A 23905-nucleotide genomic window follows, 5' to 3' on the forward strand; every position below is an offset into this window, starting at 1 on the left:
GTCTTATTTGAGCTACAGATACATTTCCAAGTGTTTGTCAAGCCACTGGTGCCTTCCATCAAAATCCTGCTCCGTTGGAAGGCAGCCTGTGTTTCTTTCTTCTCTCTACTGTCTAAAATACCCCCGTGTGTTTATGCTGTTGTTGCCATCAAAAATGTGGTTTGTGTTGCTTTTTGCACTTGGCTGAGTAGTGTCTCGTTGGGTAGGAAAAACAGAATCATCAGGGAGTTTCATTTTTGCTCAAAAAGCTTTTTTTTTCCCCTCTTTAAATAAGATTTGTTCTGAGCTGTCTGGGTATACCCCGAGGAGGATCTGGGATCAGCAGGTATTTTGGAACAGCAAATCCACTGAACTCTGCTTTTAGTTGTTCTAAAAGCAAATTTCAGATCTTTTTTACTGGGCCTGTGATTTATTTGTTGTTCCTGGGTGCCCAGGATTGTGCCCACACTGGGCACACTGGGCATCTTTCATGAGCTTGGGTATAAACAGGAAGAGAAGATTTAACAGTCCCCAGCGGTGGTTTTCTTCATCCTGCTTGTTTGTTCCCTGTCATTCCTCTTCTGGAAGGTTGTTCCAGCCCTCCAGAGCTGTTTTAGGAGGTGTTACAGCCCCAAAGTTGTGCTCATGTCTTTGGCCATCCCAATCCCAACAGGAAGGTCTGAGAGAAGGATGGAGCTGAGGATTTGCTGTGGATAGAAAGGGAAATGGAGGTGGCTTTCCTGGTGTTGTTGAGGAGAAGGGGCTTCCTTGGCTCTGTTATCTCTGGAATAAACTGCTAAATAAGGTGTTGCCTCCTGTACAGAGAGGTTGGAAGGGCTTTTATCCGTTTTTTTGTCCAGGTTTGTTGCCAAAAAGTCCCCTCCCCTGGCATCTGGGCAGCGTGGCTGAGCGTGGCCCAGGTGTGGGGGCCTTCTGGAGCCAGGAGGTGCTTGGAAACGGCTGGAATTCTCCTCAGAAAAAGGGAGATGATGCTCCACAGGGGTGGAGACCACTCCCAGGAATCCTACTGGGAATGCTTAATGGGGTTAGACAGGGAGATTGGTGTCTGCAGTGGAGCGTGGAGCTTGACCAGCAGGACAGATGAGGCCGGGGAGGGAGCCCACGGTGATGGATGAGGTTGGACCTGGAGCGATTTGTCTTCCTTAAATATTAATGTTTCTTTTTGGAGTGAGTCGTGATCTTTGGGGGGTTGGGAGGACACTCATTGCTCTGAAAAGCACCGAGATGGATAGAATCATAGAATCACAGAATCATAGAATCACAGAATCACAGAATCACAGAATCATAGAATCACAGAATCATAGAATCATAGAATCAGAGAATCAGAGAATCAGAGAATCAGCTGGGTTGGAAGGGACCTCCGAGATCATCAAGTCCAACCCTTGATCCAACCCCGCTGTGGTTCCCAGCCCATGGCACTGATGCTACATCCAGTCTCTTCTTAAAAACCTCCAGGGATGAAGAATCCACCACTTCCCTGGGCAGCCCATTCCAATGTCTCACTACCCTCTCTGTAAAGAAATTTTTTCTAATCTCCAACCTAAACCTCCCCTGGCACAGCTGAAGCCCGAGCCCTCTTGTCTTGCTGATGGTTGCCTGGGAAAAGAGACCAACCTCCCCCTGGTTCCCCCCTCCTGTCAGGGAGTTGCAGAGAGTGAGGAGGTCTCCCCTGAGCCTCCTCTTCTCCAGGCTGAACAGCCCCAGCTCCCTCAGCCTCTCCTCATGGGAATTGTGCTCCAGTCCCTTCCCCAGCCTCGTTGCTCTCCTCTGGACCTGCTCCAGGACTTCAGTGTCCTTCCTGAGCTGAGGGCCCAGAACTGGACACAGCACTCCAGGGGTGGCCTCACCAGTGCTGAGTCCAGGGGCAGAATCACTTCCCTGGACCTGTTGGCCACACTGTTCCTGCTCCAGGCCAGGATCCATTGGCCCTCTTGTCCCCCTGGGCACACTCTGGCTCCTGTTCAGCTCCCTGTCCATCCCCACTCCCAGCTCCCTTCCTGCCTGGCTCCTCTCCAGCCCCTCTGTCCCAGCCTGGATCTACCGGGGGTTGTTGTGGTCAAAGTGCAGGCCTCAGCTGAGGAGAAGGCTCCTGGCAGCCCTGGGAGCCGGGGAGGCCCCTCAGGGAGATGCTGCCAAGGGCTGTGGGGAGCTGGGGGTCTCCTCCAAAGCTTTGTAGGAGAGGTGGCTCTGGGAATATTTTATATATATTGGAATTTCTTCCTTCAGAGGAGTGTGGAGATGCCACCACTGCCCGTTGTTGGTGGGTCCCTCCATCCTCTTGCAGGCTGTGGTGGGGGAGAACAAACCAGGAAGAACCAGGGTGGACCTTAAAGGGCCTCCAGATCCTTTAGTATCTCTGGTTCTTCATCCTTTTAGGGTTCAAGGATCTTTTTCCAGTGGCTTAATTAGGAAGACATTGAAATTCCTGCCCTTTGCTGATGAAATGTAGGAAATAAGTTGTGTAGAAACCCCCACGTGTCTAAAGCCAGGCAGGAAAATGATGGAGATGGTTGGGAAAGCACCAAAAATGTGGGATGAGCTTCAGCTGTGAAAGGAGAGAGTGAGAGGGGAGAAGGAACAGTCTGCAGAAAGGGTGAATTATGACTCCAGGAGGATATTTTAGGTTTGCTGGGGAAAAGTGGAGCTGTTTCTATACTGCTCATCCAAATCCAGCCCAAATTATGAGAAGTAGAGCTATTGATAGGATAAAAGATATATTTATTTTATTTTAATTTTACATATTTTTATTTACTTCATTTTACTGTATTTTATTTTATTTTTTATTATCTTATGTATTATTATGTATTTTTATTTACTTTATTTACTTTATTTTATGTATTTTTATGTATTTTATTTACTTTATTTTATGTATTTTTATTTACTTTATTTTACTTTGTTTTATTTTGTTTTATTTTATTTCATTTGACTTTTTTTTTGTATTATATTATATTATATTTTATTTTACTTTCTTAAAATTTCATTTCATTTTATTTCATTTCATTTTTTATAACACACAAATAATAAATCACTGTGGTACTGGGATCTAACAGGAATTGCTTCCCTGCTGGGAATGAATTTTCAACCTGGTGCAGCTCTACAATCCAGATTTTCCAGTATCTCCTGGAAAAAACCAAGTGCCCCATTCCTGGATGAAGAATCCCTGGAGCATCTTCTTCTTCCTTCATGCAGCTCCATCCATCCCTTCCCGTTCCCATCTCCTGGTTTGGAGCTGCCACCACATTCCAGAGCTGATGTTTGGGTACATTCCTGAATTTACACAACTTTTAACAAGTGAAAACTGTTTTCCTGGTATTAGAAGCCGCAGTTTTTTTGGAAGAAAAGAGTCAGGAGCTGAGGAGCATCAGGAGCTGGAATTCCACCCAGAATTCCACCCTCACCTGCTGCTCAAAGAACCCCAACCTGGGCACGTCAGTGGTTTTGGTGTTAAAATTATCCCCCCAAAAAGCTCCATCCTGGGATAGAACCAAGCCCAAAGCCCTGAGCCTGCAGAAATACCCTCCCTGGGATGGGTGGGAGGAATCCCATTGTCCCAGTGGCAGGAAAACCTTCCCGAGGTCAAGGCTCCCACTCACCCAGGGCAGGTCAAGTGGCCTTGGAAAGTCTGCGTGACTCTGTTTTGGAGAGGGGGTGAAGAGGAGCAGAGGTGCTGAGTGAGCTGAAAGGCAACTCCCAGCCAAGATTTGGGTCTTGTGTTTCCCTTTTTGGACGTGTGAATGGCTGAAATTTTCCTGGATTTATTAGGAATCCCAGAAAATAAACCCTGGGATGAGCTCAGTTGGTCGGAACAGGGTACTGATAACACCAGGGGTGGGGGTTCAATCTTTGTGTGGGACATTCACTCAAGAGTTGGACTCTGTGGGTCCCTTCCAATTCTAAAAATTCTGTGATTCTGCAACTGTTGAGGGACCTCTGGAAGCCATGGAATTATTTTGGGAAGGGACCTTTAAAGGTCATCTGGTACAACACCCCATGATAAGCAGGGACATCTTCAACTAGATGAGATCCCTGTGTGGACCATTCCCTTAAGAACTGGACTCTCTGATCCTTGTGGGTCCCTTCCAGGTCAGAATATTCCATGATTCTCTGATTCTCTAATGGTTGAAGGACCTCTGGAGGCCACAGAATAATTTTGGGAAGGGACTTTTAAAGGTCATCTGGTGCAACTCCTCAGAACAAGCAGAGACATCTTCAGTAAGATAGATCCCCTTTTGGGCTGTTCAACTGGGATTTGGACTCTCTGATCCTTGTGGTCCCTTCCAGCTCAGAATATTCCATGATTCTCTGATTCTGTAATGGTTGAAGGACCACTGGAGGCCACAGAATAATTTTGGGAAGGGACTTTAAAAGGTCATCTGGTGCAACTCCTCATAATAAGCAGAGACTGATCAACTAGATCAGATCCCCATATGGACCATTCAGTTGGACTCTGATCCTTGTGGCTCCTTTCCAACTCAGAATATTCCATGATTCTCGTCACATCTGAGGTTGTTCAGAGCCCTGTCCAGCTGACCTTGAATTTTTCCAAGGATGGGGCATCCACCCACCTCTCTGGGCACCCAGGTCACCTGGTTCAAGCAGCAAAAACCACCCATCCCAAAATCCCGGCTCGAGGAGCTGCCTGAAGAGTCTCCTCTTCCTCTGGAGTTCAAGCAGGAACTGCCATCCCTAATTTTTCCTTTAGAGCATCAAGAGTAGACCTTGTGGGAGATGATGAGAACCACTAAGATGTTGGGAATTCCTGGAATTCATTTGCATTTTGCAGCGTTGCTCCGGGACGGTGCCGGGCACGTCGGTGGGTACAGCGTGTGCTGGGGGGATGGGGGCAGGAAAAGTTCACGGTGAAGTTCCAGGGGTTTTGGGATGCATTCCAGGGCTGCATGGAATTGTCATGGTGGTTTAGAGCCACAATTTGAAAATGCTCCTCTAAGTGCCCGAAACAGTCTCAAAGCAAATAAAAACGCTGATGGAAATCAAAGCATAATTAACATTTTGGCTTTCCAGGCCGACCTCTTCCTGAGTTAACCAGGGGAGAGTCAGTTACTGCTGCTGTGGAGCTTTATTAATATGGGATGCTCGGGGCTCCTTTAAAAGAAAATACTCGTTTTTTTTAAAGGGGAGAAAAAAAAAAATTGAGTTAAAAAACCCCCAAGTATTTTAGGAGAAAGAGGGGAAAAAAAAAAAAAAAAGGTGGTTTCTGGTTTTCAGCGAGCTCAGGGCCACGGCCTCCAAAAATGAACATTTCCAGCCTGATGCTTTGAAAAGAATGACTGAAAAAGCCCTTTGTCTTTGATGGCTGATTGTTGTTTTTATTTCTTGTTAGACAAGTTAATGTAAATCGCATTGACAGGGCTACTCCAAACACACTGATTTGTTGACATTAAGCTCCTCAGAGATGGAGGGTTGTGTCAACACCTCCCGGGAACTGTCAGGTTAACAAAGCAAGGATGTTTTCCTGGGGGAGGGGAGCGAGGCTGAGGGAAAGGGGGGGGGCGAGGGGGGTGTTTTGTTTTTATTTTAAGTTTCCTTTAATCCTCTGTTAGTCTTGTATCTCGATAACCTCCTTTGGAAGGTAATCAGGGCAGGTCAAGAGGTGATGCTGACCCGGGAAGGGGAAGCAATCTTTCAGCGATCGACCGAGCTCCAACCTCTGCCGTCCGGAGCAGTTCAGTGTGAACTCTCCAAAGGCCTTTTTTTCTTTTTTTCTCCCCTTTCTTTCCCCCCCCCCCCCCCATATTTTTTTTCCCCTTTTCTGCTTATTTTTGCCAGATGGCAGGCACAGATTTCAGCTGGAGCCACGAGTTTTTTCGCCTTCTCTTGGCACCTCTTCCCCGCTCGCGAGCGAACGCGCCGACCCCGGCAGCTCTCTTGCCCTGGTAGAAAGAGCTCTGCGAGTGTTTATTTTCTTTTTCAACAGAACGATTACCTATGTTTTTATTTTAAAAAGTCAAATCCCTCTGTAATATTTATAAGCCCGGGCACCGTGTGTGGAGGTGAAATGCCTTGAACTTTGCACCAACCGCAGCCTCGACCACGTTGGGAGGGACCCAAGTGGAAAATAACCGTCATGAAAACGTGGTGTGAGCACCAAAGTCACCTTCTTTGGGTTTGCACAAGTCCTGGCTGCGCTTAAATAAGGTCCCTTTGCCCTTGGAAGGGCTGAACAAGTTTTTATGGAGCTGATCCCAGCTGTCGCTCACTAGGGTTTGACATCCATCACTTCCAGGTGGGAGAGCCAAGGCACGGGAATGTTGGCTTGCAGGGAATGCAGGAAGGCTGGAGAAGGGCCTTTGGACAGGGGATGGACTGGCAGGTCACAGGGAATGGCTTCCCACTGCCAGAGAGCAGGGATAGATGGAATATTGGGAAGGAACTGCTGATTGGGAGGGTGGTGAGACCCTGGCACAGGTTGCCCAGAGAAGCTGTGGATGTCAAGTGTCCAAGGCCAGGTTGGTCAGGACTTGGAGCAACCTGGGCTAGTGGAAGGTGTCCCTGCCCATGGCAGGGGGTGTAACCAGATGGTCCTTCAGATCCCTCCTAACCCAAACCATTCCATGATTCCATGATACTTAAAACTACTCCTGTGGTCCTTTATTTTCCTCCTCACCCTCCTCAAACCAGGTCCAATGGACCCGTATTTTGCTTTCTTAACAACTTTGCCAACCGGTGCTACAAAGGGACCTAAAAAATGACCACTGTGAACCTTTCTGCCTTTCTCCTGTTGCTTTGCTTCTCTTCTACCTTTGACTTTGACCTCCCTGTGTTGTCCTCTGTAGGGGGAGGTAGATGCCCACTCTACCATGTCGGTGAGTACAAGGCTTGCGTGTCGTGCGCGTCTGGTCTGCTCTGCTCTCGCCTCCGGTGTCGGGAGGGGGGGAGTTGAACCAGAAAAGGTCCTTCATCACAGAAAAGAGGAAAGGAAAAGAGTGATTAAAAGTTTAAATCAATAGGATTAATGATTGTGTGATCCTGTGATAAAGAAGAGACCAAGGGGAGGGGTTTCCTGCCCAAGGGGTGGCCCACAAATGTGTTGTCGCAGTGGCATCGCTAAATTGCTGATTTTAGAACATTTAAATGGCTCCTTTTAGCCCCTTAAATTTGCAGGGGATTAGGGGAAATTTCTGTTATTATAGGGAAAGCGTGATGGGACCTTCACCCTCTGCTTGCAAGTGAAAAGATGTTTGTAAAATCCCACCTGTATTCTGTGCAGAGAAATCCTCCCTGGGAATTCCAGCCTGATGTTCTTCCTGGTTTAAGTGCTCCAACCTGGAGCTTGGGGCACTAAGCCTTCCCTTGGACTGGAGTGCAAGGACAGGGCTTGGAGCAACCTGGGCTAGTGGAAGGTGTCCCTGCCCATGGCAGGGGGGTGGAACTAAATGATCTTTAAGGCCCCCTTCCACCCCAAACCATTCCATAATTCTATGATTTTATCCCAAAACCACTGTGAATCCTTGACCTTTACTCCCTCCTTGTGTGGGTCAGGGCAGTCAGCACTAAAAAAAAAGTGAAGGAGACCTTTAGGACCAACCTTCTGGTTCAACAACCCCCTGTAATCGTCATTTCTGCTTGTTCCATGTGCGGGAGGAAAATCCTCGCGGCATTTCCACGGATAGATCGCAAACAAAGTGCTCCTGAGCCACCTTGTTTCCTCTATTCCCATGGCTGCAAACCGAGGCACGTGTGAGCAAAGCCTGCCTTGGATTTTAGTCGGTGTGAGATGAGCCTCAATCCCAGCTTCTGCTTCCCAGCCTTTAACCCCTGCTCTCCATTGGAACCGCCTTGGAAACATTGATATTCCACACCACAGCTGGATGCTTGTCCCCCTTTTTCCTGGAAACTAAGCCTGGAGCGTTTGCAGGCTCTGGGCACCCGGGGGTTTCTAAGTCAACATCGAGGGCTCAAATCAACACCAGCTTCTGGGAAGAAAGAGCCTTGTTAAAGCAGTTTGGGGCCGGCTCCCATCAAAGCTGGGAGGGTTGGAGCCAGGGAACAGGCAGGGATGCTCCAGGAATCCCCTGTGGTGAGGCTGATGGGTCAGGAGTTCCCAGGATCCCCCTTTTAACCCCCTCCAAAAACCCCGACCCTGCTCTCTCGCCCACCAGGACCTCTGCCCTGCAGAGCTCCCACATCACCCTTCCATCCCAGTCTCACCCCTTCCCAACCCCAGCTCCTTCCCTCTCCTCCCCTCCACACTTTGGGGTGCCCCCCCCAATGTCCATGTTCCCCTCCAAGCCCTATGACCCCCCAAAACCGAGGTCTTTCCACCCTCCCCATCTCCTCCTCCAGCCTCTCATCCCCACCCCTCACCCCGGGGCCGCCCCTTCCTCCCCTCCCCTGGCACTTTGGGGAGCCCCCAAGTGCCCTTTGACCTCCCACCCCTCCAATTCAGGATGCCCCCCCAAATCCTCGATCCCCTGAGCCCCATAGACCCTATGGACCCCATAGGCCTTATACACCCCATATACCCCATAGACCTCACAGGCTTCACTAGCCCTAAAGGCCCCATAGGCCTCACTAACCCTATAGGCCCCATGGACCTTATAGACCCCACACACTCCATAGGCCCCATATACCCCACAGGCTGCCCCATAGGCTTCTCTAGCCCTAAAGGCCCCATAGGCCCCCTAGGCTTTATAGACCCCATACACCCTATAGGCCTCACTAGCCCCATAGACCCCATAGACCCCATACACCCTACAGGCCCCATAGGCTTCACTAGCCCTAAAGACCGCATACACCCCATAGGCCTCGCTAACCCCATAGACCTTATACATCCCATAGTCCTTATAGACCGAGAGATGTATAAGGACTATACACCCCCTAGGCCTTATTGACCCTATGTACCCCATAGGCCCCATTGTCTTCACTAGCCCCATAGGCCCCAATAAGCCTCATATTGGCTTCACTAGCCCCACAGGCCCCATAGACCTCACTAGCCCCATAGGCCACATGTACCCCATAAGCCCCCTAGGCTTCACTAGCCTTAAAGGCCCCATAGGCCTCACTAGCCCTATAGGGAGGGGGGCCCATGGGCCTTATAGACCCCATGCACCCCATAGGCCCCATAAACCCCATATATCGCACAGGCCCCATAGGCTTCACTAACCCTAAAGGCCCCATAGGCCCCATAGGCCTTATAGACCCCATACACCCTATAGGCCTCACTAGCCCCATAGACCCCATAGATCCCATATGCCCCATAGACCCCACAGACCCCATATGCCCCATAGACCCCATAGACCCCACAGGCCCTAAAAACCTCACGGGCTCAACAGGTTGGGCTGAAAAGGGTCGTCAACCCCCTCCCAGGACCCCGAATTGGGGGTGAAAAGATTCCCTGACTTTCCAGGAGCGGTGTTGGGTGTCACCCACCCTCCGTGGTTGTCCTCGGGGCGCAGCCTCCGAGGGAGAGACTCAAAGAGCTCTCCCGCCTCTGGCTTTTCCAGAATTCCAGCCATTTCGAAGCCAGATGTATTTATTCCTTTAATTGAATCCAGTGCCTAGACAGCTCTGGAGTCAGCTTCCTACAGCGAGGGGGGCTTTGCTTTCATTAAGGTAAATCAATGGAAAATAATACCTGGAGCTCCCCTGGAAAGGGTCAGGGATGGAGTAATCCCGTTACATGGCGGGATTTTGCCGGGCTGCTCTTAGTTGGGTTTGTTCTTTAGTGCCACAGAGTCTTAATTTTCCTCGTCACCCTCCTAATTTTCAGTCCTTTTAGGTAGCTGGGATTAATTGGTGGGAGTAAATCGCCGATCTGCATGTCTGCAAGAGGTGGAAAACTAAAAACTGGATCGCACAAAGCAGCAGGACGAGGGAAGGATTATAAAGGTTTAACGTGGGAAGGAGTCGTGGCCGATCCTGGAAGTTTCTTGGTGTTGTAGGTACAGATGTACGTTAAAAAAAAGTGAATTTCCTAGATGTGGACATGGACAGGGCACGAGCAGCATCCCAAATCCTCCCCGGATGGTCCTCGGAGGGTTTCCTCTGCTCTCCAGAGGGGATCCAAGTCTTTTAAGGGGTGACTCTCCTTGAAAGTTGGGCAAAATTCCCTTAAAACACAGGTGCTTTGAGGGGGAGAAGATGGACTGGAGCAGGGCTTTCCTGGTGTTCTCAAGTGCCTCCAAAATCCCAAATGCTTACCAAAACGAAGGGGTGGGAATGAGAACTGGTGGTTGCTTTAAGGCAAAGAGCAGAGCGTTCAAATCCCATGGATTTAGCGGGGTTGGCTGGGGGAACGCTGACCTCTGATTAACCCGGGAGCGCCGCTTAAGCTGAGTCTGGGTAAGCCAAGTTATCCTGTAATTACATGGTTTCTTGTCTGCTTTCAGCACTTGGAAAATTAATTGAAGCTCAAATGCCCAGTCCCATAAATCCTTGAAACCAGGGTGTTCACGCTTCCCTGGGCATTGCTTCCCTCTGTGGAGTCACCTTGGCACGTTTGGCTTGGATTTTTAGTTCCCAAACTTGGATTTTTTTAAGCTGTTTGACGCTTATTTTTTTTATACCCCTCCATCCACAGAGAAGGAGATGTTGTGGGATGGGGGATTTGGCAAAAATCCATCCTTTGGAGTAAGGAATCCAAATATTCCCTCTCCTTCCTCGGCCTGTACCTTCCAAAAATCCTACCCGAAGGTAAAGTTTGGGTTAGTTTGGGGGTTTTTTATGCTTTGGGGAATTTAAGTGAAATAATAGACTTTCTGCTTTCCTCTGGTTTCATCCACTGTCTGTTCTGAGGCTCTTAAGTTGGGAATGTTCAAAGAGAATGTCAATGAACAGCAAATCTTCTTCCAAACCCTCTGCTACCTTCCTTAAAATATCCATGGGAGGAGAACCCCCAGCCTGGGAGGAGACCCCCCTGCCCTAGAGGAGCCCTAATTCAAGTGCAGTGTCCTCTGGGGTCCCCGTGCAGGGATCACTTGGAATGAGGGTTCATGGAGCAGAGTTGGGTGCTCGGGATCGTCGTTCGGAGCCGACAGCAGCGTGGGCGTGGTTGAGTGTCATTGGCATGGTTGAAGGACACCAAATCCACCATCACAGGTGTCTTTCCACAGAGCTATGTTTTCCCTGGATATTTCAGCCTTGGTTGGATGTAATAGCAACAGAGGAAAAGCCTTGAAAAGAGCAAATCCTTATGGATTTCTCGTGGTCTCCGGGGTCCGTCTCCGCTGTGTTTCAGGAAGGGCCCTAAACAAGGAGAACCTGAGGGGTTAATTAAAAACCAAAGTATCACTGATTCCTACAGCTTTCCCCATCCACCACCTCTCTGTTTCTTCCATCTTCTCCCTGGTTTTTAAAGCATAACACCTAAAGATTGAAAATCCAACACGTGATTTAGTTTTTGGGAAAAGGTCGAAGGTTCTGACGCCGCTTGTGTTGGTCACTCATGGATCGGGTCTGCTTGGAACGTGGAAAATCTGCTGGATGGAGTTTGATGGCTCACGGAGTGGGTGGTTTGGGTTTTTTTGGGGTTTTTTTGGTGTTTGGAGCTCATCCTTTTCTCCAGTCTGCTCCACATCTGGCCCTTAAGCCGCGTGCTGGTTGCGTTTCCCCCCCGGCATCCGTACGTCACACCGACGTTCCCTCGGCATCCCAGCCAGCAGGAATCTGCGTAAATCGGGAATCTGGAGCATCCCTGTGTGTGTGAAGGGTGAGGAACCCCCGGTGTCAGCGTCCCGGGGGACGGGTACCGCGCTCCAAGCCTGGGGATCCTTCCCCTTTTCTACAACGTCAAATTATAATTATAAAATTATTCGAGAAAGATGATCCCATTCCCTCTCTTTCAAGTCTTCCTGCTGCCATGGTTGGCAGATGCTTTGCCCCGATAAATCAGCTGAAAGAAACGTGGCTCTCGCCTCTTCCTACGTTGGGGAGGGGGGGGAAATAATAATATAAAAAAAAAATAAATCTGTGTTTAATCAACTTTTTGTTTCCAAAATGGCAGCTGCTTTGTATTTAATGGAAAATCAAGGCTCTTCCCAATGGAAAGAATGTTATTCCCAAAGCGAAGACAAAAGAAAATAAAAGCCACAAAAGAGGAGGATGAAATATGTCCATTTTTTTTTGTGTGTGTGTCTCGCTCGTTCCAGTTCGGAGCCGCGCGCTCCGATCACGGTCGGGCCACGGGTCTGCTTTGCATCAAGGGACTGGGAAAGTCCCGGATCGTGGACACAGGGACCAGGAAAGAGCCTTGATTTGCTTTGAGAAACACAAATAGGACCCCGAAAAGTGAGGGTTGCTTCGTGTTTCTTGCGTCTGTTTTGGCCTCAGGCTGGAAGAGGGTGGATTTCGATGGATATTGGGAAGGGATTTGGATAAGGGTCTAGAGGGACAGGACAAGGGGGAATGGCTTCCCACTGGAAAAGGGAGATTTGGGTGGGATATTGGGAAGGAATTCCTGGCTGGGAGGGTGGGGAGGCCCTGGCCCAGGTTGCCCAGAGAAGCTGTGGCTGCCCCTGGATCTCTGGAAGTGTCCAAGGTTGGAGCAAGCTGGGCTCATGGAAGGTGTCCCTGACCATGACAGGGGGTGGGAACTGGGTGATCTTTAAGGTCCCTTCCAACCCAAACCATTCCATGATTCTGTGGAATCGTGGAATCACTGAGGTTGGAAAAACCCTCTGAGATCATCAGTCCAACCATTCCCCAGCACTGCCAAGGCCACCACTGACCCGTGTCCCCAACTGCCACATCCACATGACTTTAAATTCCTGCAGAGATGAGGACACCACTACTGTCCTGGGCAGCCCCTTCCAAAGTCTGACTGCACGTTCCATGAAGAAATTTTCCCCAATATCCAACCTAAACCTCCCCTGGTGCAACTTGAGGCTCTTTCCCCTCGTCCTGTCACTTGTTCCTTGGGAGAAGAGACCAATCCCCTGGCTCCCTGTCCTTCCTTGGTCTGCTGCTCGTGTTTTCCTGCAGTGTTTGCTCGGGAACACATGGAAATGTTGGAAAATTAATATTTAGTTCCAGGGAAAGGCTACCAACAGGACCCTGGTTGGAGCAACCTGGGCTCGTGGAAGGTGTCCCTGCCCATGACAGGGGGTCAAAACTGGGTGATCTTTAAGGGATCCCTGGATCCCTGGAGCAGCAGGATCCCTGTTACTCCTGGTGGGAGCGTTGGGATCAGGTGGTTACATGATTAATGAGCCTGCAGTTAAATCCAGTGGCTCCCAAGGATAAAGCCTCTAATTTCTAGTTTCTCAAGGCATAATGCTGTCCTATCCCTAACTTTCCTGTGTCTGGTGTGAAGCTTCTTCCAGCAATCTCTGGAGCATCCCAAGAGACCAGACAGCACTGGGTGCTCCAACACAGGGACTGTCCAGCCTTGCACACAACTTTCTCTACTCTAGACTCTTAAACCCCACAGAATTAAAAATATCCTGCCCTGCCTCGGGATTCTGTGCAAGGAAAAAAGACACAGATCATGAAATCTTCCTTTTCTCTGGGCTTTTTTTTTTTGCTTATGTCCATGTGTAAAATACCCCCCTCAGCAGCTTCCCAGCTTTGCTACAAACCCTGGAGCTCCAACGAGGGGTCTCTGCCCGGTTGGGTGTTTGTGTGGCTCCAAAAGGGTTCAAAGGAATGATCCTGTGCTCGGTGGTGACAGCTGCATCCCAAGGGACTTCCCTTCTCCACCCCCTGCCCTTCCTCCTGTTTATTTATTTTCCTATTAAAAAAAAAAAAAAGAAAGAAAGAAATAATAAAGTAGCTGTGGCTTGTTGACTGTGACAACACAGTCCGAGAGGGAAAAAATCCTGTGTTCCTGAGCACAACCTTGTCCCAGAGCCTCTGGTATCCTGGATCCCACAATTTTAGGTGGTTACAAACTCCCTGAGTTGTGCTTTGGGGTGTAGTTGCTCCTATTTTAAGTAGGTGCAGTTCATAGGTCCAGGATTCCTTGATGTAGGAAAAACCTTTCCGTGGGGCTGGCGACTCCCCAAATTGTTATGAAAAACCTCCAAAAAAACCTCCAAATTGAATAAACCAACATTATATATTTTTGAAAAAGCCACTTTCAGCTCTGTCTGCAGGAGCTGGTTGTGACCATCACCCCTGATGTGATTTCCCCTCTGCCTCGAGCTCCCACCAGCTCCAGCCAAAACAGCCTCCAGCCGTTGACCTCGGGCACCTTGGACACAGCCAGGGGTTTTTTCCTCTTTTCTTGGAATGTGAGGGGGGGTTTTGTAGCGGGCTGGTTTATTTTCTGTGGTGCTGGACAATTGCCGTGTTTGCTTTTTTATTCCTCCTCCCGCCTTTCCCTTTTTTTATCTGCTCTGCTCCTGTTGGGAGCTCCCTTTGCCGTGTGCTGGTCGTGCTGCAGAATCCGGGGCAGCCTGTTTTCCCTTTAATCCCCCAAAAATAGCAGAGAAGTGGTAAATGTTTACTCCTGGCAGTGACACCCCGTGGATTTTTTTTTTTTTTTTTTAAATACCTCTGGAAAGGAGCCACTAAAATGTGGGCTCATGCTCAGCTTTCCCTGGATTCTGAAAGCCATCCCATTCCAGACAAGGGATGGTGGCCTTCCAGGTTGGTTGGAGCTGCTCTTTGGGCTCTTCAGCTTTCTGGGGCTTTGCAGGAGGCAAATTCCACTTGGGATTGTGTTTGTTGGCCCTGCTGCTCTTTGTAGGTTTTCCGTGGTGAACCTGAGGTGTCTCGGTGCTGGGAGGTTGTCTCTGGAACCAGTGATGGTGTGATTGGGATGGTCAAAGTCAGCAGAGGTCCAAAATTCCCAGTTTCACTCAGAAAACAGGAAAAATTGTCTTCAACCTGGTGATTTTCCTGTGGCACCAAAGCTTCTTCCATAGATCCCACAACCTGCCTTGCTCCCAGCCCAGGGAACCAGGATCATCCTACCCAGAACATGGATCCTCCTCCTAAACCACAAACTCTGGGTCATCAGGTCACTTTCTGGCACGGCAGGTCCTGAGGGGAAATGCTGAGGAGCATCCCATGGGTCCAAGGTGAGGAGAATCCCAGAGGTGCAAGGCTGAGGAGCATCCCTGGAGTCCAAGCTGAGGAACATCCTGTGAGTCTAAAGCTGAGGATCATCCAGGGGTCCAAAGCTGAGGAATGTCCAGGGGTCCAAGGCTGAGGAACATCCCACAGGTCCAAGGCTGAGGAATGTCCAGGGGTCCAAGGCTGAGGAGACACATCCAAGGCTGAGGAGCATCCCATGGGTCCAAAGCTGAGGAGCATCCCAGGATCCAAGACTGAAGAGCATCCAGGGGTCCAAAGCTGAGGAACATCCAGAGTTTCAAAGCTGAGGAGCATCTCAGGGGTCCAAAGCTGGGAAAAATCCCATTGGTCCAATGCTCAGAAGCATCCAGGGGTCCAAGGCTGAGGAACATCCCAAGGGTCCAAGGCTGAGGATTATCCCATGAGTCCAAGGCTGAGGATCATCCCTTTCCCCAGCAGGCATTGCTCTGTGCTCAGGAGCCCTGACCCACAAACGTTGCTCATGGCCAACCTTCCCTTGTTGACTGGAAGGTTTTCTCCTTCTTTTCCTTGGCAAATTCCAAAAAACCACGTGAACGTCGACTTGTAACTTGGCGCCAGTTGCCTTTTCCAAGTCCATAAATCCACACAATGGCCTCAGTGTTCAGCTCCTGGGATGACTTCATGGAGCCAGAGGTGGAATATGGAGCTTGGCAGTGGCTGAAATGGGTGACTGTTGATGTTCACACATCACTCACCTCTGGTGTCCCACATGGGTCGAGTCTAACACAGAGTTAAGCTCAGCCTGGAGCACATTCCCTGCTAGAAACCAGGGACTTGTCTCCTCTTATCCTCTTTCCATAACACAATTTGGGCAGGAAAAGGGCACTTCTTCCTCTTAATAAGGGCGCTAAAGCCAAAAAAAATAGAATTAATTGATTAAGAGTTGCTCTCTTGATACTTGCCCTGGTGACCAAAGTGGTCATTGATGGCAACTGAGCTCCAGCCTTCAGATGGGACATCTTTGGAGACCACCCTGTTTGAGGTGGCACTGACCCACCCACCAGGCTTGGTATCCTTGACCATCTGACCTGCTTGGGGCTCTCACTTGTCCCTTTGTCCTGGAGACACATCTATTTGCAAGTTGTTGAGTGCAGACCCACAGCTTTTGGCTTGGGGTTTTTTTTGGAGATTTTTTAATGTGGTTTTGTGTGTTTGGTGTTGTTTTTGGTTTTTTTTTTTTTTTTAGCTAAAACAAAGCCGAAAAACCCCGAAACAAACCAGAAAAAAAAAAAGGAAGCAACGAAAAACCTCCACAAAAAAAAAAAAAAAACAACCCTCTTTGTCCAATTGAAAATGGGTTTCTGGGCACTTAATGAGGGGTTTATTTCTTAAGTAAACCTCTTAAAAACATTCATAAATGTACTTGTTGTACCTTTGGGTTGACTGGTTGGGTAGTGTTAATGTATCGGGGTGATGCTTTGGGGGTTTTTTTTGCCATTTTAAGTGATTGCAGAAGAGTTGGTTTTTAAAAAAAAAAGGCAAATCAAGATGACACAGAGAAACCAAATTTCCACTCAGGAGTTACCAGAGTTGATTTGCTGGATTTGCCCACGGATCTGGGGCTGTGGTGTGGGCAGCAGGAGGATCCAGAGGCGTCTGGAGCAGGAGATGAGACGTGGGAGGTTCTGCAGAGACTGAGGTGCCCCCACGGGAAGGATCCACTGGGATTCCTCTGGGGTTGGTGCCACCCAACAATTCCTCCTTATTGCACCGTCACCTTTCCATCTCCTGCATAATCCCCCCTTCCAGTGTTGCCTTAGGAATTGGGAAAGTCAGCAAAGCCAGTGTTGGAATTCTTGGGGCAACTTGGTGTGTTTATAGAAAAGTGGACATTTATATTGATGAATTTGCATTTTTGTGGCCTGCTTTTGTGCAAGAAAAGGAAATTTTTGTTGGTAGCAAAAAAAAAAAGAAAAATAATTGGAAATTCTGAGCCCGTTTGAGGCCTGTCCGGCTCTGTTTTCCACGGAAATGCCGCGGTAATTCCTTGAGGAGTTGGTGGAAGGGCTCCCCCTGCTACAGCAGGACTTGTGTTGGCATTTCAGTGACCACATTCAACCTGATTGTGGGGAAAAGCAGGAGGCACCAACAGGTTCCTCCTCCTCTGTTACCCAGAGAAGTTGTGGCTGCCCCTGGATCCCTGGAAGTGTCCAAGGCCAGGCTCTGCTTGGCATCAGGGAACTCGGGAAGTCTCCGAGGGTGGACACGACGACCGGGAGAGAGCCTTGATTTACTTTGGGAAAGACAAATAGGATTCCCAAAATATTTGGGCTACTTCATGTTTTTTGTGTCCATTTTGGCTTCAAGCTGGACGAGGGTGGTTTTAGGTGGATATTGGGAAGGAATTCCTGGCTGGAAGGGTGGGGAGGCCCTGGCCCAGGTTGGGCAGAGAAGCTGTGGCTGCCCCTGGATCCCTGGAAGTGTCCAAGGCCAGGTTGGAGCAACCTGGGCTAGTGGAAGGTGTCCCTGCCCATGGCAGGGGGTGGAATGAGATGATCTTTAAGGTGTTTTCCAGCCAAACCATTTCATGATTCCATGAGAGCCAGAGGTGCTCCTGCAGAGTGCTGGAATGGAGCCACGAGGTGGGAAGTGGCAGCTTATTCCTGATTGCACGTTAAGATTAATGGATGTTTATTTTAACAACCCTTCCATTTCAGTAGCTTTTAATGAGTCCTTTGATAGCAAGTCCCTTAATTAACAAGGCAGCCTTTCGGCGTTTCCTCTCCCTAATTGGGAACAGATTGGCTGTTTTCAAACAAATCCCGGGAGCAGGGCCGGCTCCAGACCTTCCCTGTGGTCCATCCCATCCTCCTGGGAATCCAGGGGCTTCCAGCTGCTGCCCAAGGATCAAATATAGATGAAAGCAGATGATTCAGGGGGGATCTCCTCAGGGATGATTCGCTTGGTGGGCCCCATGGCGGGTGGTCCATGGGGGGTAGCCCATGGACATTGGCATTGGAAGGGGCTGCCCAGGGAGGTTTGGAGTCCCCAGCCCTGGAGATGTCCAAGGAAGGCCTGACCATGGCACTCAGTGCTCTGGGCTGGGGGACAAGGTGGGCATCAGACACAGGGGGGATTTGATGGTCTGGGAAATCTTTTCGAAGCTCAATGATTTTATGGTGATGTGCTCTGGGAGGTGCCCCTCGGTTGCACCTCTGGGAGAGCTGCTGATGTTTGGCTCTTCCCTTTCTTCCCAAGGCCACAAAGAAGTTTTCTGGATGTCTGTGCCCAGAGGAAGCCTTGGGAGGGCAGGGAGGGCACTGTCACCCTGAGGGGTGTCGTGGGAACACCAGCAGCAAAGAGGTGCCATTGAAAGCCATGGATGGAGGGGTTCCGTGACAGAAATGTGGTTACAAACTGATTGGAGTCTCAAAACAAACCATAATCCTAAATTAAAAACCAAACCTAACCCTAAATCCATGGATTTTGCTTTGATAATACGTTCAGAATTCCTCTGTTTGAACTGAAGGTCAGACCAAGCAGGTGCTTGGGTGTCTTGGCCATTGAGATCCATCAACTTTCACCCCTGACCCCCCTGCAAATCCAGGTCATTTTTAATGGCATTTGCAGAGGTTTTAAATAAATGAGTGACCCCCTCAGTGCTGTCTCTGGAATTGCTGTGAGGGATTTGAAGCTCTCTGTTTTTCTGTCAAGTTAAGGAGTGTTTGGATGATCCCCTGGGGCACATGGGGTGACTCTTGGGGATGGGCCTATGCAGGGCCTGGAGTTGGACTGGATGATCTTGGTGGGTCCCTTCCAGCTCAGTATATTCTGGGATTCTGTAAAGTTGAAAAATGAGCAGCGATTGGTGACTTTGAGGTGTTTGTTTCCCTGTTTTCTGCAGAGACTTCAAGTTGTGCTTGCAATTCCTCCTCCTTTCCCTCCCTCTCCAAATCTTATCTTGGATTTTAGGCAAATTGTTCCTGTGCTGGAGGGACCACAGTGTTCAGTCAAGTTGTTTCTGAAATGCAGACAGGGAGGGAGCTGGTTTGGAGCCAGGCTGGGACCGGGGTCAGGATGTAAATCTGTGATTGAGGGGACACTTCACTGGGGTCTGCAACATCCTTGTGAGGAGCAGAGGAGGGGCAGGACTGAGCTCTGCTCTGGGGGGACCAAGGACAGCACCCAGGGAATGGTTGGAGCTGTACCAGGGGAGGTTAAATTGGATTTTAGGGAAAGGTTCTTCCCCCAGAGGCTGGTTGGGCACTGTCCAGGCTCCCCAGGGTAGTGGGCACAGCCCCAAGGCTACCAGAGCTCCAGGAGGGTTTGGCTGATCCTCTGGGGCACAGGGGGGGACTCTTGGGGCTGGGCCTGTACAGGGCTGAGGGTTGGACTGGGTGATCCCTGTGGGTCCCTTCCAGCTCAGCACATTCTGGGATTCTGTGACAGACCAGTTGTTCCTGGGCTGGAGGCACCACACTGTTCCACTGAGTTGTTTCAGCGCCCCAGGGATGGAGCTGGTTTGCAGCCACATCAGGGAGCAGGATCAGGATGGAACTCCCTGATTGCTCAGGGCTGGCACAGGGAGAGCCTTTGGGAGTGCCCCCGTTCCGCCACAAGCTCCCAAAAAAACCATCAGGGTGATTGACACGAGGTCGGAGCCCTCCCGGCTGAGCACGGCGGCTCCTCTGAGCCCGGGCTTTCCGAGGAGCTCCGACAGCCGGGATGACATTGGAGGGATCCTGCTCCTGCTCCACCTCTGTCCCAAGGCACATATCCTGACACCACCACCCTGGGTGGGGCAGTTAATGATTTTGGGAGGGGGGTGAGGCTGCTGGAAAGCACGTCCATCACCCGCTCGGCTCCGCGTGTCCCCGTGAGGGGCGGGCGAGGCCGTGCTCTGCCAGCTGAAAAATGAACCAGAGGGGGGGAAAAAAACCAGCACTCTGAAGTGAAAATCCATCCTAAATAAGTTCCAAAGAGCCAACATGTTGTGATGTGAGGATGTGCTTGATTCCTGCCAGCTCAAGCCATTCCAGGTGGGAATACAAACAACTCACGACAGCAGCTTATTAGCGGTGATATATCAGTGTCCGGGTGCTGGTTTGTCTCCTGTCAACAGCAGCTGCTTATCAAGCACATTTCCCACTCTATTTCTGGGGAAAAAAAGTCTAAAATTGATGTTCAGAAGGCTCTGCTGATTTTATCAGGAGCTGCTTTAAGTGGGCACTGGTTGTGTCGAGCACGGGGATGAGGCAGGAAAGGATTGGGTTCAGCCTTATTTATAAGGAGGGAGAACCATAAATTCTGGGAAGGGTTTTAAATCTTGGTGCCCAGGGCAGGAGATGCTGGTCATCCCTGGTGGTGCTTTCCTTTCTCTAAGCAGACATTTAACACAGTGATTGAAAGCCCTGTGGCATCTCCAAGGTCTCTGATAGTAAATATAAGGAAAAATGGATTAATGCTTAAAAAGGGGGGGAAAAATACCTTTATATACTTTTGCCTTTCATCCAGAAATATTGGATTTAAACTGTCAGGCATCTCTGTGTTCTTTAAGAGGAAACACTGAGGTTTTTTTTAAAGAAGAAAGACTTTTAGGTGTTTAAACCTTAAGAATAATAGAAAACAAAGGTCATGTTCTCAGTTGGCCCGAGAAGATTCAGCTTCCAGGTTTTCAAAGGTGAAATATAGATTTTCACCTTCAAAAAGTTTTGGGCCTGAGCAAATGCCATGTGGAAAAGGAAGGAGCAGGGAAGGCTGAGCCAGAAGCTGGTCCTGACCTTGGTGGCTGGACCCCCTTTGCCATCTCTGCAACGAGTTGTGGTAAAAAGTAGTCACAAAGAAGGTGCTGAGGTGCCACTTGGAGGCACTTGGGTGGTGAAGACTCGATGAGTCCTGGTGCTGTCAGGCCCTGATGATTAAATTACTTCTCCCATCCCACCTTCCCTGTGTTGGGCTCATTAACTTGACATTTCATCTTGATTATTTGCTCCTCTTCACGCCCTCCCAGAGGTGTCACTTGTCATTCACAGCAGGTCTGGCTGGACAAGGAGTTCCTGCACGAAGCAGGCATAGAAAACCCTTTAGGTGCCTCCACATGGGCTGATCTGCCCCTTGCTTGGCTTCTAAGAAGGTTGTTCCTCTGCAAGTTTTGGAAGTGGGGCAGAAAACCTTCCTGGGGTTTGTCCTTGGTGTGGTTGGTTGGCAAGCTGGAGGGAAGGGATGGCATCCAGTGGGAATGGACAGAGATAATTGCAGAGAGAGGTTGTTGCTTGAGTGGAGCCACTAAAGTCGACTTCAGGGAGCTGCAGAGGGTTTTAGATTGATGCCTGGAGGAGACAGGGCTCCGAGGAGACCTTCCAGCACCTTCCAGGGCCTAAAGAAGCTCCAGGAGAGCTGGAGAGGGACTGGAGACAAGGGATGGAGAGACAGGACGCAGGGAATGGCTTCTCAGTGGCAGAGGGCAGGGATAGATGGGATATTGGGAAGGAATTCTTGGCTGTGAGGGTGGTGAGGCCCTGTCCCAGGTTGGGCAGAGAAGCTGTGGCTGCCCCTGGATCTCTGTACGTGTCCAAGGCCAGGTTAGAGCAACCTGGGCTAGTGGAAGGTGTCCCTGCCCATGGCAGAGGGTGGAATGGGATGATCTTCAAGGTCCCCCCAACTCAAACCATTCTGATTCACCTCCAAGGCTTCTCCAAGCATTGCAGTGCTCCATGCAAACTCCTGCTGACGTGGACTGTGAGCTACTCGTTGGATTTTTCTCCTGCTCACCCAGGAAGGGGGAGGAGCCCTGTCCCCTCATGGGCAGCGTGGGTGAGGGTCCCAGGGTGTGGCTGCAGGGCTTTGCTTTCTCATCTCTGCTTCCATCTGGGTCTTCTGCTCAGTGGCACGTGGAGGGGAAGCCACACGAGGAGCAGTTGAGGCACTTGGTCTGTTCACCTGGAGAAGAGGAGACTGAGGGGAGACCTCGCAGATTCCTAGAATATCCTGAATTGGAAGGGACCCCCAGGGATCACCCAGTCCAACCCTCAGCCCTGCACAGGCCCAGCCCCAAGAGTCCCACCCTGTGCCCCAGAGGATCAACCAAACCCTCCTGGAGCTCTGGCAGCCTTGGGGCTGTGCCCACTGCCCTGGGGAGCCTGGGCAGTGCCCAACCACCCTCTGGGGGAAGAACCTTTCCCTAAAATCCAATTTAACTTCCCCTGGCACAGCTCCAGCCATTCCCTGGGTGCTGTCCCTGGTCACCAACCTCATCATAGTCTGCAGCTTCTGTGTGAGGGGCAGAGGAGGGGCAGCTCCATCCCTGTCTGCTCTGTGTGAGCAGGGACAGCATCGAGGGAATGACTGGAGCTGTGCCAGGGCAGGGTCAGGTTGGATTTTAGGAAAAGGTTCTTCCCCCAGAGGCTGGTTGGGCACTGCCCAGGCTCCCCAGGGCAGTGGGCACAGCCCCAAGGCTGCCAGAGCTCCAGGAGGGTTTGGACAACGCTCTCGGGGATGGGAGGGGGGATTGTTGGGGTGTCTGGGCAGGGCCAGGAGTTGGATTTGATCCTCCCAGCTCAGGATATTCTGTGATTCTGTGAAAACCACTCGACCCCAGCAAAAACTCGAGTGTCTGTTGGAAGTAATGAAGAAAAATCACTCTGGGGCCGTGTCGCGCTTCCCGCTGCGCTCGGGGATGAGGGATTGGCACGAGCCGTGTTTTAAATAACCAAATGTGTCAGAAAAGCACAAAGAAATGATGAAAAGCAAAAGCAAAAAAAAAAAAAAAAACCAAACCAGAGCTCCGCTAAACTTTATGGTTGCTGTGCTTCATCTTCATTTTAGTGCAGGTGTTTGTTTGGAGGTGAGTGATGAACGTTCCCGAGCCTGGGAACGGCTGGGAGCAGCGGAGATGAAGGACCCTGCTCAATAATTCACGGCCTGGCTCTTTTTCTTTTTCAAATAAAAAATGCATTTTTTTTTTCCCCTCCTGCTGAAGATGAATGTGGCCTGAAGACCCAAAAGAACTTTGCAGAGCTGGTGGTAAAAAAACCCACACTTCCCAGCACACGCATCGAAGGTTTGCTCATCCCTCCGTGCCACGATAACGAAACCGGTGATGCTGAGCTGGAGACACGGGGTAAACTTTAATCCCAGTTTAAACACAACTTGTGAAGCGCCTGTAAAAGTGGGTGAGATCTCCTAAGCCACGCCTTGGGTTCAGAAAAGCGTGTTAAAGGGCTTTTGTGTGTGTTTGAGGACATAATCTCCTGCTGGAGCTGTTGTCAGGGGAGCACCGCGATCCACGAACGTCGCCGTGGGGTTGTGCACGCAGACATTGGGATCGTTCCTGAGGCTTTGTGTGGAAATCTGCTCTTGTGCCAAAGGATTTCCCCATTTTTAGGGGTTTGATATGTGGTGCAGACTTGTGCAAACCTTACCTGCCAAAAAGAGAATGAAGTTGTGGCTGCTCCATCCCTGGAAGTGTCCAGGGGTGGGTTGGACAGGGCTTGGAGCAACCTGGGCTAGTGGAAGGTGTCCCTTCCCATGGCAGTGGGGTGGAAATGAATGGCCTTTAAAATCCCTTCCAACCCAAACCAGGTTTGGAGCCAGAAGAAGAGGGGCTGCAGGAGCTGTGGGGTGTTATAGGACAGTGTCCTCACTGTCCCTGTGAGCTGTGGGGTGTTATAGGACAGTGTCCTCACTGTCCCAGTCTGAGCTGGGTCAGGGGCTGCAGGAACTGTTTGTGTTATAGTTCTCCCGGGCTGTTTGTGACTGGAAGCTACTCCAGGACTTCTCCATGTGTATTCCAGAGGCTGTCATGAGTGAACGACCCCACCCCACCTCTGTGAGGTTCCACCTATCCCTTCCCCCTGCACACACACACACTCTCCCCACAACGTGGTTCTGACCCAAGAATCACTGATCTGGTGTCTGAAAGGAGAACCTGGGGGCAGTCTGGGGGATG

At 50.1% G+C, this 23905-nt stretch overlaps 1 protein-coding gene across 1 annotated transcript in view; it reads left to right on the forward strand.

Annotated features, from left to right (window-relative positions):
• The window catches only part of EXOC6B (exocyst complex component 6B), a 325352-nt gene that overhangs the window by 215423 nt on the left and 86024 nt on the right, over positions 1 to 23905 (forward strand). The gene's annotated exons all lie outside the window — the stretch shown is intronic.

This window comes from Corapipo altera, unplaced genomic scaffold (genome assembly GCF_003945725.1).
Source record: "Corapipo altera isolate COAL_440 unplaced genomic scaffold, ASM394572v1 295, whole genome shotgun sequence".
Taxonomy (NCBI): Eukaryota; Metazoa; Chordata; class Aves; order Passeriformes; family Pipridae; genus Corapipo; species Corapipo altera.